This window comes from Aotus nancymaae, unplaced genomic scaffold (genome assembly GCF_030222135.1).
Source record: "Aotus nancymaae isolate 86718 unplaced genomic scaffold, 86718_ANA_hifiasm-v0.15.2.pri h1tg000036l, whole genome shotgun sequence".
NCBI classification, from domain to species: Eukaryota; Metazoa; Chordata; class Mammalia; order Primates; family Aotidae; genus Aotus; species Aotus nancymaae.
The window spans coordinates 46,842,616-46,856,321 of NW_026988450.1; the positions used below are offsets into that span (position 1 = coordinate 46,842,616).

At 47.1% G+C, this 13,706-nt stretch overlaps 1 protein-coding gene across 3 annotated transcripts in view; it reads left to right on the top strand.

The window, feature by feature from the left end:
* Nucleotides 1-9,990: 9,990 nt before the first annotated feature.
* Nucleotides 9,991-13,706, top strand: part of MATN2 (matrilin 2) — a 173,369-nt gene continuing 169,653 nt past the window's right edge. For 2 of the 3 annotated variants that reach the window (XM_064384440.1, XM_064384441.1), the window contains exon 1: nucleotides 9,991-10,217. The gene's annotated coding sequence lies outside the window, so the exon portion shown is untranslated. The remainder of the gene's footprint in view (nucleotides 10,218-13,706) is intronic. The other variant, XM_064384442.1, reaches the window with a different exon arrangement.

Below are 13,706 nucleotides of genomic sequence, written 5' to 3' on the forward strand. Positions count from 1 at the left end.
TTCTCTCAGGAAAGGCCGAGTGTGGCATCATCCTGGCTGCTACTTGCTAGTCACAGGTCTGGGCTGCGGTGTCTTAGCCCCTGCTATCCAAGTGACACGTTCCAATTCCTGGGCTCCTAGATGGGGATGTCCAAGCTAGGCCTATTTAGGGGCAGATGAGGCTTCACCTGTGCCTAAGGAAAGTCCTGGCTTGGAGAAGACAAGGAACAATGTGTCTGCTCTCTGTGACCAGCGACAGCATAAAGGACCATCTTGTCACATGTGGCAGGGACCCCCCTTGCACCTGGTGTGGTGGGCTTTGTGTGATGTCCATTTTATACTTTTCTTTTCTTTTTTTTTTTGAGTCAGAGTCTTGCTCTGTCGCCCAGGCTGGAGTGCAATGGTGTGATCTCGGCTCACCACAATATCCGCCTCACGGGTGCAACAGATTCTCCTGTCTCAGCGTCCTGAGTTGCTGGGATTACAGGTGCCCACCACCACGGCCAACTAATTTTATATTTTTAGTAAAGACGGGGTTTCTCCATGTTGGTCAGGCTGGTCTCAAACTCCTGACCTTGTGATCCTCCTGCCTCAGCCTCCCAAAGTGCTGTGATTACAGGTGTGAGCCACTGCACCTGGTCTATTTTATTCATTTTTTTTTTTTTTTTTGAGATGGAGTTTCGCTCTTGTTACCTAGGCTAGAGTGCAATGGCGCGATCTCGGCTCACAGCAACCTCCGCCTCCTGGGTTCAGGCAATTCTCCTGCCTCAGCCTCCCGAGTAGCTGGGATTACAGGCGCGCCACCATGCCCAGATAATTTTTTTGTATTTTTAGTAGAGACGGGGTTTCACCATGTTGACCAAGATGGTCTCGATCTCTTGACCTCGTGATCCACCCGCCTCGGCCTCCCAAAGTGCTGGGATTACAGGTGTGAGCCACCGTGCCCGGCCCCCCATTTTATTCATTTTAACTAAAGCAATGTTTAAACATTCTTTTCTTTATTTTCTTTTTTAAAAAAATTCAGAGATAGGATCTCACTATGTGGCCCAGGCTGGTCCTGAACTCCTTGGCTCAAGTGATCCTCTTGCCTTGGCCTGTTGGGATTACAGGCATGAGCCACCACATCCGACCAAGGAATGCATTTCTAATTACTCTCCTTCTCTATTTTACTTCACAGGTGTTCCTTGACTTGTTTTTAACTATAGGTCTTTTATTAAATTTACCTTTCCTACATTTAGTTGCCTTCAGTAAATAACAATAGCAGCTCTAAATTCCAGTCTTCTCTTTTTTTTTTTTGAGAGGGAGTTTTGCTCTTGTTGCCAGGCTGGAGTGCAATGGCTCAATCTTGGCTCACCACAACCTCTGCCTCCCAGGTTCAACCAATTCTCCTGCCTCAGCCTCCTAAGTAGCTGGGATTTCAGGCATGTGCCACCATGCCTGGCTAATTTTGTATTTTTAGGAGAGACAGGGTTTCTCCATGTTGGTCAGGGTGGTCTTGAACTCCCAAACTCAGGCGATCCACCCGCCTCAACCTCCCAATGTGCTGGGATTACAGATGTGAGCTACCGTGCCTAGCAGTCTTCTCTATCTTGATGACCTGTTGACATTTTATATTCATTGTGCCCCAAATGGAAAATTATCCTCCCTTTTGCCCAGATATGCTCCTGTTGATTTAGTGTGTCTCTGTCGGTGCCCTCCCCATCATTTTCATCTTCCTGACTTAAGATCACAGGTCCTCTTTGCCTTGCTGCTCTTTCTTTACCTGTGGCTTCTACCTTTTTATGAGGTAGAGTAACATTTACCATTTACCGAGCCCTTTCTGTATGCAGACATGCTGCATAGCACTTCAGATATATTAACTCTATCCCCATTTTACAGGTGAGAAAACTGAGGCTTTTAAAGAAAAATAACTGGGCCAAAGTCATATAGTAAGTGGCAGAGGACTTAAAATGCAGACTGAATACATCAAAGTGGTTAATGCATATCTTTAAGACATTTAGAATTTCAGAATTCTGTACACATAACTTCTTGCTTCTTGTTAATAACCATCAATTTCTACTAATTTGACTTAATACATGTCAAGAAGGAAAGCAGTTTGTGCAAAGCTGTGTAAACTGTAAACGTGGGGTAGATCTTCAACTTGAGGTTCGTTTTACATAAGTAAAGTGGTCAATTTCCCATTTAATTAGACTGGAAAATGCTCTGCAAGTATCAGCTTTTCCTTGTTATAAAGAATGTATTCAGGCAGGAAGAAGGATCAACAGAGGTGAGCCTTTTACAGTGTTAATTGGGGAGCAACTTCCTTTTGAGGAAATTGGGCACCATTTTAAACTGCACTGGTCTATCTTTGTTGAGAAGAATAGACATATTAAGATTTAAAGCATAATTCGGGCTAGTAAGTAAGCAGAACAGTAATATAATTTATACTGTCTTGGAGGAATAGTATAGAACCACCTTATGACCCAACTGCCTTCCCTGCCCCTGCCCCAGAAAGCCAGTATTGCTGTCTGTTTTCACACCTATCTAATAGAGACAGAATAGTCATTTCCCATGGGAGTGTAGGCTTTATTCTGCCCCGTTGAAGTTAATGCACTGTATCATCTGTGTCTCTGAGAGTTAAACTTACTTAAATATCTTAATAGAAAATCCAGGTATGAGCAGGCATCAGGACACATTGCAAACCTGATTTTAATAAAATTACATAAATAATGCATTGCAAGAAAGAACAGAAAATATAGCTGGGCATGGTGGCAGGGGCCTGTAATCCCAGCTACTTGAGAGGCTGAGGCAGGAGAATCGCTTGAACCCAGGAGGTTGCAGTGAGCCAAGACCACACCACAGCACTCCAGCCTGGGCAACAGAGTGAGACTCCGTCTGAAAAAAAAAAAAAAGAAAGAAAGAAAAGAAAAAAGATCCTTTTGGTGTCCATCTGAAAATGACTTCCTTCTAGAAGCCTATGGCCTACTAATCTGGGTGGCATTCTTTTTTTTTTTTGAGATGAAGTCTTGCTCTGTCGCCCAGGCTGGAGTACAGTATCACGATCTCGGCTCACTGGAACGTCTGCCTCCCTGGTTCAAGTGATTCTCCCACCTCAGCCTCCTGAGTAGCTGGGACCACAGTTGTGTACCACCATGTCCTGCTAATTTTTGTATTTTTAGTAGAGACGGAGTTTTGCCAGCTTGGCCAGGCTTGTCTTGAACTCCTGGCCTCAAGTGATCCACCCGCCTCGGCCTCCCAAAGTGCTGGGATGACAGGCATGAGCCACCGCACCTGGCCCTGGGTGGCATTCATTTTCTGTTCTCCCGTGGCATCCTCAGCATCCCCAATCAAGGCATATCTTACTGTCTATGGTTACTGCTTTTCTTGTCTATAGTCCCCCAATAGATTATGAACTCATAGAGAATCTACGTGTTACTTATTGTTCTGTTGGTACATGGCACATGTCTGGCAGATAGAAGGAACTCACAACATATTTACTAGAATAAAATAAGCACAAAAGGAAAATTAAAGCCAGCTGTAATCCCACCCCAGTGACTGCAACAGATTATTAAAAACAACTCAGTGGAGCTCAAATTCCATAGAGATAACTGACAGAAGAGCCCACTAGAAAAAAATTCCATTCCGCTGGGCGTGGTGGCTCACACCTGTGATCCCATTACTTTGGGAGGCTGAGGCAGGCGGATCACCTGAGATCGGGAGTTCAAGACCAGCCTGACCACACCTGGTGGTGTGTGCCTGTAATCCCAGCTATTCGGAAAGTTGAGGCAGGAGAATCTGTTGAACCCGGTGGGGGAGGTGTGGAGGTTTCGGTGAGCCCAGATCATGCCATTACACTCCAGCCTGGGCAACAAGAGTGAAATTCTGTTTCAAAAAAAAAAAAAATTAGCCAGGTGTGGTGCGTGCCTGTGGTCCCAGCTACCCAGGAGGCTGAGATGGGAGACACCTGAGCCTGAAAGGTTGCAGCTGCAGTGAGTTGTGATTCCACCACTGCACTCCAGCCTGGTCAACAGAAGGAGACCCAGTAAAAAAAAAAAAAAAAAGAAAAGAAAAAGAAAGAAAGACAAAAAAAGAAAAAGAGAACAAAAAAGAAAGAAAGAAAATCATTGATTCCTACAGATGATGCAAGGAGACCATGGGAGGGTCACCGCTCCAGCAAGCCTGCCAAAACCACAGCTACTGTAGTGTGGACTGGGCTGGGGGGCTTCTGGGGGAGCATCTTGACTTTTAGAAGAAAGCTGTAAAGGTGATAGCAGCAACACAGTCATAAAAGGATTGCTTTCCGAAGAAAGATTAAAGGCCTGCTAAGATGAGAGGCTACCTAATAGTCTGCCTAAATTTGAAATCAAAAGGAAACTGGCATTCTTAGCTCTTATTATTCTTGTGATCAAGTCCCTTTCATGTGAGCTTAATTCAGTAGGAATCCGAATAAAAAATTAAATTGCTAGATGTGCCTCCTCTGAGGAGCTTTCTCTTTTCCCCTTCTTTTAAATTATTGTTATAGCAATAAATGACCAAATTTAAGACCTGTGGAATCCTGAGACATTGAATAAATGGGGGGAAATTGTCTGTAGCTAAAATGCAAGTTAAGTATAGCAACCTGTTCACCTACTTCCTGGTCACTTCAGATTTAAATGAAATCCCTGTAAGACCATACATGATAAACGTTGTTTGTCTTTCATCCTTTATAAGAATATCACAAAATTCCAATAGTAAAAGCAATGTAAATTCCTCTGTGGTGGGTACCATAGACTCAAGCACAGAAATTCCCACTGCAGGCAATTTCTGCAGTGGAAATGATTTTTGTTTTTTTTCAGACCCTGTCTCACACTGTCACCCAGGCAGAAGTGCTCACTGCAGTCTCAAACTCCTGGGCTCAAGTGATCCTCCCACCTCAGCCTCCCTTTTTTTTTTAAATTTTTTTTGAGGCAGAGTCTCACTCCGTCACCAGGCGCCAGACTGGAGTGCAGTGGCAATCTCAGCTCACCGCAACCTCTGCCTCCCGGTTCAAGCAATTCTCCTGCTTCAGCCTCCCAAGTAGCTGGGACTACAGGTGCGCGCCACCATGCCTGGCTAATTTTTAAAAAATGTTTTCTAGAGATGGGGTTCTTGCTATGTTGTCCAGGCTGGTCTCTAACTCCTGGCCTTAAACAATCCTTCCAACTCAACCTTCCAAAGCACTGAGATTACAGGTATGAGTTACTGCACTTGGCCTTCCAACTTTGTTCTTTTTTATCAAGATTATTTTGGCTACTCTGAATCCTTTAAATTGCCATGTGAACTTTAGCATCAACTTGTCAATTTCTGCAAGGAAGACTCTGTGATTTGAATATGGATTAAGTTGAATCTGTAGGTCAATTTGGGGATATTGCTATTTTATTAAATCTTCCAATCCATGAATATGGAATGTCTATTTGTTTAGATCTTCTGTAATTTCTTTCAATAATGTTTGCAGCTTTTACAGTATAGAGTTTGCACTTCATTTGTTGAATTTCTTTTTTCCCTTTTTTTTGAGATGGAGTTCAGCTCTGTTGCCCAGGCTGGAGTGCAGTGATGCGATCTTGACTCACTGCAACCTCTGCCTCCCAGGTTCAAGTGATTCTCCTGCCTCAGCCTCCTGAGTAGCTGGAACTTCAGGCTTGTGCCACTATGTCAGGCTAATTTTGTATTTTTGGTTTATGTTTGTTTGTTTGTTTGAGACAGAGTCTCAGTCTGTTGACAGGCTGGAGTGCAATAGCGCAATCCTGGCTTGCTGCAACCTCTGCCTCCTGGGTTTAAGCGATTCTCAGCCTTCCGAGTAGCTGGGACTACAGAAGCCTGCCACCACGCCTGGCTAATTTTTTTGTATTTTAGAATAGATGGATTTTCACCATGTTGGCCAGGATGGTCTCGATCTCCTGACCTCGTGATCTGCCTGTCTTGATCTCCCAAAGTGCTGGGATTACAGGTGTGAGCCACCGCACCCGGTCTATTTTTGTTATTCTCGAATCTCCGTTTATTGGGCTCTGCCAGCATGCTGGGGGATCTTACAGAATAGAGGCACACAGACATTGCCCAAGTGCCTGGCAAACTGATTTAACACCAGGCCTCCCATGCAGACATAGACTCATTAATATCCTTGAGAGAAGGTAGATAGTTGAGTGTCACAAGAATGAGGCTATTGGCTTCTAATAGCAGACCACTTCGTGCCAATTTGTAGGTTTAGGAATGAAAGAAGCAGCAATCTGTGTTGCTGAGCCATGCTTCCATAAATAGCAAGTCCATCCTCCACTCCAAAGTGAAACCTAGTCTGCAGGTAGACAGGCAGTGTTTCAGCCTTGCCAGGATCCAAGAAAACAAGTCAAATTTGTACTCACTATTGCCTATGCCTTAAGGCTCCTCACTTTATTATCTCACTCTTTAACATTAAAAAAAAAATCATCCATGTCGATGGGGTATCCTGAATAGATCAAATGATTTGTTCTACCTTGCGGGATGATCTTCAGGTCTGCCAGAAAAAAATGAAGCAAAAGCAAGTTCAATATCCTGAAATATGAAGTCATAACAAACAAGGAAATGATTTCTGGGTTACCTTCAGGATGAATTGCAAGTTGATACTGCCCTGCCTACAGGGTTCCCCTCCCTGGGCTGCAGTCCAAGCTAATCCACTACCTTGCAACTTTCCCTTAACCCTGCATCTCCAGCTCCAACACATGGGCAGCTGGCCAGATATGAAGATGTTTCCTCTCCTGTCCATCTACTTGACGGGGATGGGGAGGAGCTCCAATAGTCTACATGGGACTCAAACACTGTCTATCACCTAGGGAAACAGTGTGGGTGAGATGACATTGCAGTTTTACATGTCTCCTCATGCATTCAGCAGAGCTTTATTTTAGGTTATAAATCTGTGAAGCAACCTGTCTGTTCTTCAGTTTCCTCATACTGCACTCTGGTCCCCTTTGGATTTGATGGTCTCATTTCAATCTGCCCTCTAGGCCAGATAGCTAGATCTCAAGTAAGAAGGATTCTAATGCAAAACAAAAAGTTTTAATGTTTACAAGGAGCAAAGGGATGCTCGTGTTTAAAGTCTATATTCGAGACTGTTGATGAGTGTGAGGCCTGGGTCAAATGACTCCTCCGACCCAAATCCTCACTCCACAATAGACTCTACGTGGAGACAGAAACTGAGAGTTGGTCCCAAGTATAGCTACTCAGGTTGTGATTCATTTAAACAGATGTCAATTCCAGTTAAATCGTGAGCTCTTAGGAGCTCTCAGATAATGCATACCTCATTCTTGTCTGCTTGCATGAGTGCCCACGTAAAAACGAAAAATCTTTTTTAAAAATTTTTATTTTTTTAAGAGATGGGGTCTCACTATGTTGCCCAGGCTGGAGTGCAGTGGCTATTCACAGGTGCGATCCCACTAATGATCAGCACGGGAGTTTTGACCTGCTCCGTTTCCAACCTGGGCTGGTTCACCCCTCCTTGGGCAACCTGGTGGTCCCCTACTCCCAGGAGGTCACCATATTGATGCTGAACTTAGTGCGGACACCCAGTGGGCACAGTGCACTACAGCCCAGAATTCCTGGACTCAAGCTATCCTCCAGCCTCAGCTTCCTGAGGAGCTGGGACTACAGGCACGTGCCACCACACCTGGCTGAAAATCTTTTTTTTTTTTTTTTTTTTTTTTTGAGGCAGGGTCTCACTCTGTCATCCAGCCTGGAGCGCCAGGTGCAATCTCGGCTAACTACAACCTCCGCCTCCTATATTCAAGTGATTCTCTAGCCTCAGCCTCCTGAGTAGCTGGGATTACAGGCATGCACCACTATACTCAGCTAATTTTTGTATTATTATTATTTTTATTTTTACCTTTTGGAGTCTGGTTTTGTTGCCCATGCTGGAGTGCAGTGGTGTGATCTTGGTTCACTGAAACCTTCACCTCCCAGATTCAAGTGATTCTCCTGCCTCAGTCTCCTGAGTAGCTGGGGTTACAGGCTCCCGCCATCATGCCCGGTAAATTTTTGTATTTTTAGTAGAGATGGGGTTTCACCATGTTGACCAGGCTGGTCTCAAACTCCTGACCCAAGTGATCCGTCCACCTCAGCCTCCCAAAATGCTGTGTTTATAGGTGTGAGCCACCGCCCAGTCCCAGAACTAAAAATCTTAACTCCACACTTCTGAATAAGGTTGTCTGTACAGCTAGCACATGGCAGGACCTCTAGCAGAAAAGGCAGTTTTGGCCTTTTCCTAATCAAGAGCCTTAATTATCAACTTGCAATTCATCCTGAAGGTAACCCAGAAATTATTTCATTGTTTGTTCGGACTTCATATTTCAGGACATTGAATTTGCTTTTGCTTCGTTTTTTTTTTTTCTTCTGGCACATCTGAAGATCATCCCACAAGGTAGAACAACTCATTTGACCTATTTGACTTGGCCCTAAGTGTACTTAGTACGTAGGTTTCCTATTCTGAAGAATTCCAGTAGAACTCCCTGGGGGAAAAACACCCATTTAAATTGGCATACAGGAGAGTCGCTGGAATCAGTTACTAAATTACAATTTCCTTACAATTTGGAAGGGTTGGGGATTGCTATTGTTTTCCTGGTAAATTACTGGATCACACTGGTGTCTTGGAATAAGGCAACACATTTTAAATATAACTTTCCATAAACTGGAGCTCAACTTCCCCAGTTCCTAGGGGATTTTCACTGGCCCAGACTCAGGAAGAATTTTCTTCTATGGGATCCAAGACTTCAGAGACCAAACATTTCCTGAAGACTTTCCTCTGCTTTCTGACCTCCACCTACCTCCTCCCAAAGACATAACAAAAAAACTATTTCTCATCAGTGCAGGCAGCCAAGAGCGCTCAGAGAGCTTAAGGTACTGGGTAAAGGAACAGGAATCCACAATTCTTTCTCGGTATTAAGGTGCCATTGAGTTGCCTGATGGCTTGAGTATGTTAACCCCTTGCTTCATGGCTGGAATTTTAATTACCCCTCCTGGAGCTTTCCTGAAGAATTGATTTTGTACGTGACGTTTATTCGTATTTCAGAAACCAACTCTATCATCAAATAGGAGTATTGGTTAATTACAAAACGAAGTTGGCCCAAAGCACCAAATTATCAGTCTGTGGCACGTCCAGAGGTTTTGAAACTAGTTAGTGCTGCTGCCTCTCCTGGTAGCTTGTTAAAACCTGAACTGGGTGTATTGGTTAGTGGTTTGGGAATAGAATTTTGGAGCATTATAAGAGATGTCTTGGTCTGTTGTAGAACCACTCACCCGGCCTTCAGGAGCTGGGGAGCTGGTAGAGTGGGGTGCCGGCCACTTTGACTGTCACTAGCCAATCCTGTCTTCTGCATCCCTCCAAAGCTCCGTGGGGACATCTAAGGTGAGGTTCCTCCAATTTGCAAAGTTGCAAATGTCTCAGCCCATAATTTCAAAAGTCTTGTCTGAACTAGACTTTCCCTGCTCCTTCGGGGAAGGAATGTTGTCTTCTCTCCATCCTGGCATCTTTACCCCCTCCCCACCCCGGGGCCTGGTCTCCAGCCAGTGGACGCTCTGTTAATATGAACTGGCACTGGTGGGGTGCTCTGGGCACTGCCAAGACAGCTCTTGGCGCTTGTCATCTGTTAGCCCAATTCTCACCACTTTTTTCTCCATCCCCGTCGTCAATGGGTGCGTCTTGCAGATCATGACCCAAAGTTCTAGATATAAGATTCCTGCTATCTCTCCTTTCCCCCAGAAGACCCCTTCCCGTACTCCCACCCCGACAGGTCCCTAAAGCTGCCTGTGTTCTTAGCCTGCGGCTTCTGACCCTTGAGTGATGCCCGCCTGGGCTCGGGCACGGACTGCGTGGAGCCAGGTTGCAGCAGGCAGGGCGCGCCGCCAGAGTGCCCAGCTCCCGGGGCTGCCTGCAGGGTGAGGCAGCCCTCGCCGCCGCTCTCTCTCCGCGCCTTCCCCATCCCCAAAGAGGACACCCCTCCTTCCCCACCCTCGCGCGGCACCGCCTCCCCCTCCGCCCGCCCGCCCTTGCCCAGCGCCTCCCAGGCAGCCGGCGAGCGAGGGGAGAGCTCTGGGATGGGACTTGGAGCAGGCGGCGGCGGAGACAGCGGCAGCGGCAGCGGCAGCGGCTGGGGCCCCGTCCTCGCCTCCCACGAGCGATCCTCGAGGAGAGCCGCGGCCCTTGGCGAGGCGAAGAGGCCGACGAGGAAGACCCGGGTGGCTGCGCCCCTGCCTCGCTTCCCAGGCGCGGGAGGCTGCAGGTGAGCGCGGCGCGCTTTCCCTCGGCTCTGCGCGGCCGGGCGGCCCCGAGGTGCAGGCGGACCGACCCACAGACAGACCGAGCCCGGGTTGACCCGCGCGCAGGCGCCCTCCCTAGCCCCGCACTGCGGCCCCCAGCGTCCCGGGGACCCGGCGCCTCAGACCCCTCCGACCCCTCCGAGGACAGCGGAAATGGGAAGGCAGCGCTGCCCGACTCCTCGGCCAGAGAAGTCCCGCCACCCCGGCCCGGAGAACTGGGCGCGCTCCCTGCGCAGGACGCGCCGCGCCGCGCAGCAGCCTCGCCGGAGTGCCCGGTGGAGGCGCTGTGCCCTGCAGCAGGGACGCCCAGACCCGGGCCACCCCGACCCGGGGAAAGGGAGACTTGTTGAGCGGGTATGCGGCGTGATTCCTAGTCCAGGGACAGCCGATGACTCCCTCTTACCTCTTCGGAACCTGGTATTTTCATGCCCGTGTGATCTTGATTTTGTTCTTGGGTCTCTATGGCAGCCAAATCTCCAGCTTCCCTATACTGTGGAAGAGGGAGAGAAAGGGGAAGGCATTTTGTGGTAGTTGCTAGAAACCCCAGGACAGTTTGGAGCCGTTTGGGGAGAGGACAGAGAAATGGGGGCTGTCCCTGGTAGGGTCTCCAGGACTGGGGGCACAGGAAGGTGCTCTCCTGAGAATCACACACGCCCACCCTGATCAAACCCAACTGACCAAGTTTCAAATTGTCATAAATCAGGAAGCCACAATGCATCTGCACCAACCTTGGGTCAGCCTGCTTGGGTTCCAACCCCAGCTGTGAAGTTTACAGAGTTGATAACTTGAAGCTACCCAACTACTGTATGCCTTAGTTTCCTCATCTGTCTAATGAGGATGGTAATATCCACAGGGCTGTGAGGATTAAATGAGATATGGCAAGTGAAGTCCTTAGAACTTCTCCAGGAGCATCCTAAGATTAGGTGAGCTCCATCGCTTGTCTTTCCAGAAATAGCAAGAGCTGCTATGAGCAATGAATGCACCTCTTCCCCACTTCAGAAAAAGAGGCTCTCCATGGATATGCGAGGGTGGCAGATAAGAACTGGCCTGTATTCAAATGCCATTTCCTTGCCGGAATCCACTCGGGCACAGTTCTCCCTGCGTGCTTCCAAAGGGATAACCTCATAAAACCATGTCAAAATACCAAGATGGGTTTATGGTCTGGAACGTTTCCTCTCAGCCCCTGAAACTTGGTGCTTAGAATCCTCCTTGGAGAACGAGATAGTTGTGGCTCTTCACCTTCCATTTTCCTATCTGTCCACACTTTTTACTTTTATTTCTGCCAATAGAATTCAACCTCAGGTCCTCAAGTTACCAGGACACTGTCTTCTATAAATCGGGGCTCTGGGGTTCCTCGTTCCCAGAGTGCAGACCCAGGCAACCTAGAGCCACGAAGGCCTGACCTCGCTTGCTGGAGGTGTCAGAGCAGAGTCCAAATCTGAAACGCCCTTGAGCAGCTGTCATGCCCTAAGCTCTTATCAGCAAATGCCACATGCCTTTGTTTAGCAAAAGGTAGTTAAAAGTGTGGTAGTTAAAATGTAGTTTAAAACTGAGATTTAAAGAAAAGGAGAGATATTTGCTCTTTGAAATAAGAGAGCCACTGGAAGTTTCTGGGGGAAAAAATTCCACAGTTTATATAAAAATATTTCTAGCTGGCACCTAAGAGAGGGCAAGGGGTGAGGTGGGGAGAGGTAAAGGGGAAGTGACAGGCTTAGAACTCAGGAAAAGCTGACTGAAGAGGATGTGGAGGGTATAACACTGGCTTGAGCAAGGTGTTGGAGTGTGAGGCTGAACAAGCAATGGGAGAGGTGAGCGGGAGAGGTTTAAGACCAGTCAAGTAGCGGGGTGCGGTGGGTCACACCTGTAATCCCAGCACTTTGGGAGGCAGAGGCGGGTGGGTCACCTGAGGTCAGGAGTTCGAGACCAGCCTGACCAACAGGGAGAAACCCTGTCTCTACTAAAAATACAAAATTAGCCGGGTGTGGTGGTGCAGGCCTGTAATCCCAGTTACTCAGGAGGCTGAGGCAGGAGAATTAATTGAATTCAGGAGGCAGAGGTTGTGGTGAGCCGAGATCGTGCTCACCAACCTGGGCAACAAGAGCAAAACTCCATCTCAAAAAAAAAAAAAAGTCCCAGTGCTGTTCCTGAGACTCGCTGCCCTCTGGTCTGTAGCACATGCAACAGCGTCCATTTCAGGGATTCCCTGTCTTCTATGGAAGCTATGGAGGACTCCCCTGCTTAAAGTATATGGGGAGGTAACTCCAGAGGGCCAGGAAAAGAGGGAGGCTGAGAATATGCCAAGGGGAGAATGGGGCATGTGGTTGCTGTGGCCAGTGAACAGTGCCAGGGAGGTCCTTCCAAGGGGCCCCTTGCCACTTGGAGCTTCAGCCCATGAGGCCATCCTTGAACCCCGGCTTGCATTTGGCAGACAGCACTCACTGCCTGAAGGGGGCTCAGGTGGAATGACAGGGCTGGACCGAATTCCAGAAGCCTGGGCTGTTGTCAGTAACTTGTAATGACTACGACAGTAGCTTTGACATGGATGAGATGGAGTGGGGGCACAACCCAAAGCACACTGCTCCTGGCGCCCCGAGGACCTGGGTTCCAGTCACAGCCCCTCATACCTGCAAAGATTTTGGAAAGTTACTTAGACTCTCTGTGCCTGACATCTGTTTCTTCATCTGTAAATGCGGAATAGGATTTTTGGGAGAATTAAATTAGTTAACACATGTACAGTTCCTAGATCAGAATAAATGCTCAATATTTGTTAGCTTTGCTTACTATTATTGTCTGAGCCTCGGTTTTATCATCTGTCAAATGGGTGTGATACTATGTCATAGGTTTATTGTAAGGGTTAAATGAAATAATTAATGTGAATTTATACAACAGTGTGTGAAGGATGTAAAGTACTCAAAGTGAGTCAATTGAAATGGAAAATTTCACAAAATACCTGCATGTAAAAATCAGTGGCTGAGCAGGTGGACCAGCTAACATTTTTGGAAAGTTATTCTAAAAGTACTGTCAGAGGAACCTTTATCTACTTATAGAAAGTGGGGCTCACTGCCCATGGGGATACACTGTAGTTATTTTATGTTGTTGTATTAGTTACCTATTGCTGCTATAACAAATTTCACAAACATAGTGGTTTAAAACAACCCAAAGTTGTTATGTTGTGTTTCCGGAGTTCAGAACTCTGAAATGGGTTTCACAGAGCTAAAATCAAGGTGTCAACAGGGCTCTGTGGTTCCTTTCTGTAGGCCCTTGGGAAAATGTTGTTCATTTTCTGACTTCTAAAAGCTGACTTCATTTCTTGGCTCCTGGTTCCTTCTTTCATCCTCAAAGCCAATACCAGCATCTTCCGGCCCTTCTTCCCATCCTGACTCTCCTGTCTCTCATTTACAAAACCCTACCTAGAAAATCTGGGCTAATCACTGCATCTCAGAATTCCTAAG